The sequence below is a fragment of the Cephus cinctus genome, unplaced genomic scaffold (genome assembly GCF_000341935.2).
Source record: "Cephus cinctus unplaced genomic scaffold, Ccin1 Ccin1_scaffold0123, whole genome shotgun sequence".
NCBI classification, from domain to species: Eukaryota; Metazoa; Arthropoda; class Insecta; order Hymenoptera; family Cephidae; genus Cephus; species Cephus cinctus.
Genome location: NW_014332857.1, coordinates 3,280,368 through 3,284,061, shown reverse-complemented (window position 1 = coordinate 3,284,061; position 3,694 = coordinate 3,280,368).

The following is a 3,694-nucleotide window of genomic DNA, read 5'->3' as shown; positions in this document are numbered from 1 at the left end:
GGGGGGGGGGGACTTAAGGGTGGCGGATACGCTTTACGGGGCGGAAGAGCAGAGGGGTGAAGACGGGAGTGGTGTATAGCGGAATTCAGCAAGGGTAGTCGTGAGGAGGGGGATGCTAGCTTGGAAGAGTAGAGCAAAGTAGACTAGAGTGGCAAGGGTTGAAGTGGTAGTTACCAGTTCCGAGTTTGAAAGTCAAACAGCCCTGTTTAGCCCTGAACTGTTAAAAGCCCCCCCTGGTAAAAACAGCCCCGATGTAAAAAGAATGCACCGAATGCATACGTATTATTTTTTTTTTCCAGTTGCATCCCTATTGTCGATACAGATATTTCTGAGAGGGTTGATGCATTTCACAATTGTACACTCTGTATATGTAATTTAATTAGCTCTTACTGTTAAAACGTTTTTGGGGCGATGCTAATTAGACAGGGTAAAAAAATTTTTTTTAATTGTAATAAAAAAATTTTTTCTCGTTTCTATGACTACTTTGCTCCACTTACACTATATATACTGTTCGTGAAATTTTACTGAATATCCTGACGGAGTCGCGATTCGTGTTCCTCTAGTTATACATGCATAATTGCATACTCGTCGCTCCACCAGGTCAGGGCAGGTTGGTGCATCAGGATGCAGCTGGGGGATGCATCCAGACTAGAGTCACAGCCTGAATAAAGTGGAAAACCCTCCGACTGCGAATTAACCTGCTAAAAGTCTTTAGAGTCTAGAAGTTAGGGTTAGGCTAGGTCATGCCTATAGATATATACAAGATATGTATATATATATATAAGATTATTAATAACAGCATTTTAAGGATCCCCCTAGGCTTATAAATTATTAAAACTTCCTTGCTTGTTTTTTTGACGGGGCAAATATTGCGTATTATTATGGCGTCGAGCCTGATAACGCGCAGTCCTTATACGGGACTTAATAATTCTTAGCCAATTAGACTGCCTTACCCAGAAGTAAGATCTCTGTAAGCTCTACGTCTATCTGTACCTTCGTGGCCCAATTTGTGCACGTGGATGATTCCTAGCAAGCTTTCGGGGAAACTTCAGGCAAAGTTGCTTCGTGATCATATAGACAGTGCATATATGATATAGTAGTTACATTATATATTGTAGACTAGCTATATATAGACCTATAGAATAACATCTTAGAGAATACATTCTACATAGTATAATTCCTAGCATCGGATAGAGTAGATATGAATTTTCTGTACCCCATTTCAAATATTATTTTATAAAAATTTTTCTGGATACGTAAATCCTAAAAGGAAAGCAGACTTGCCAAATTTTTTCGACAATATAAAATTTGTTGATTTTACAAAAAAAAAGAAGAAAATTTGGCGAATAACGTTCTCCGTACCGTAGTACGAGGGTCGAGTGCTGGAGTCCCAAAAATTTTGGGATAATCCGGGTTAAGTGGTTTACGCCACAAGATTTTTTGCCGATTCAGGTAAACTTGAACAAGCAAGGGTTACTTTGGGTCTTCGGTCGTGGGTTTTGGGGTGGATCAAGATACAGTACGAGGGTCGAGTGCTGGAGTCCCAAAAATTTTGGGATAATCCGGGTTAAGTGGTTTACGCCACAAGATTTTTTGCCGATTCAGGTAAACTTGAACAAGCAAGGGTTACTTTGGGTCTTCGGTCGTGGGTTTTGGGGTGGATCAAGAAAAAAAAAAAAAAAAAAAAAAGAAAAGCTCAATCTATTCATTCGCAGTCTCTGCGTGGGACGATGGGTGTCTCGAGTCGATCCCTATGAATCAGTGATAAGGATTTCATTATCGGACGTTCTCTTCGCTATTATTTAGTCGCTGGAATATCCTGAAAGCTCAAGGAAGTTTCAAACGCCAAGGTACCACTGACGCGGCCAAGTTTGCGGGGCTGTGATGTAGAGTGACTCTCGGCAAATTAAGTAGGGCTGGTTTGCAGTGCGGACACGTAGACTCGTCCGTCACACCCTAACCTCAAACTACCCTCGACATGTAGAACGCGTACCTATGTACCTATGTAGGTACAATATGCATATATATATATTTGGGTGTGTTTACATGTATCCAGGCACAAGATTCAACCTCAAGGCATCGTCCATCCCTCGACCTACTAGCGCTTCTACCCTCACCTCCCGTCCACCGCGTAGATGGCATTGCATACGTTATCGCGGCTAACCACCCCCAAGGCAATCATCCCCCATTGACATCGAGCTATTCATGGAAATTTCATCGCAACCCTGGTTTCGGCATTACGCTTCATTGCGAATGTACATTCCATGTATTAAGACCCCACCCTACGATTTGCTCAAAATAAGCATCGTCTTTTTGAACCGTGTACGAACATTTTTTTGTTATCAATATCGTATTGGATTATTCAGTACCGATTTTCGGTGGGATGAAGTTGGGGGGGGGGGGTTGAGAAGCAATTTTCTAGTGTATCTCTGATGACATTCTTTTTTTTCTTTTGTTCGATTTCAAATAACCGTTCACTTTCTTTTTTTTTTTGTACGTTTCTACAGCGGTATTATCCAACTTTGTCGATCCCTGTATTCTATTGTATGTAAAAATATAATATGTATAGGTACTACATATGCATGGTGGTGTATACGCTGAACAAAAGCCGGAACTCCGTTTTCTGCGATGGCATTGGCGGTCACGTAATTACGCGCTCCGTTCGATCGTAACGAATCGGTAAAGTTGGTTAATGCCGCCGCCGTTGACGGGTGGCGCCACTAGTCGTTACGCTGTACGTGGATAAATGAATAATAGAAACAGCGGGGAAAATTATACAGAGCTGTATGTATTGTATCCTTCCTCGTGTACATATTTCTTGTAATCTCGGGCTGTGAAATTCAGTAGAAAAATGAGGACGGCGAAGTGAAAATTCGAGGTGGGTTAGGAGTCGCCATGGGTGCCTCAAAGGGGGGTCAGGAAACGAAGATTAATAGAGAGGAGAAGACAAAGTGAGAAAGTCGTACCAACGTGAGAGGTTATTTCCATAAGGATTAGTATATTTAAAAAAAAAATGAAAAGCAGAATATACAAAGTGCACAGCTATAACTATAGTAACGTGCACTTAGTATGATTCTGGTTCCAGTCCTGTTGTAGTAGTTAGCGGAGTTGGACTATACAGTGCCAAGAATAAATTGAGGATCATCAACGTGAACAGGCTGAACATCTCGTCTGGACAAATCCCGGATTATCCTTCGGAGGTCCTGGCATTGTCCGTGGTGTTCATGGTTTGTTTTCCCCATCGCCATTTTACTTTTCCTATCCGACACCCTCAAAGGCAGTCATGGTCCAGTACACTTTGCAAATTTATTTTTCACCCCCCTCGGCTCACCCTTTCTCGAAAAGTTCCTCCCATTAGAATTACTCGTAGACGCCGACGTCTGGGCCTCACGCGTGTCCTTTATGGATTAGCCACTTTCCTTCGATCAGGCCATCCCGTCAGTTCGCGTCAGTAGTGCCCATGGTGAAACCTTCCTCTCCCTTCACGCCACCGTACCTCGGACGGACCCACCTACTGACCCCTTCTGAATAAATATTGATCTACGTCTACGGCCCTGACATTTGAGTGACGGCCGGTTCTACGGTTCGCAGCTCCCCTCTCCTTCGCTTCTCTTGGATGCTGGACGCCTTACGGTCCTCATTTTCGTCCTTTCCTTCTACTCGCTGACTGCTGACGAGGATTCGCTATTTTCGT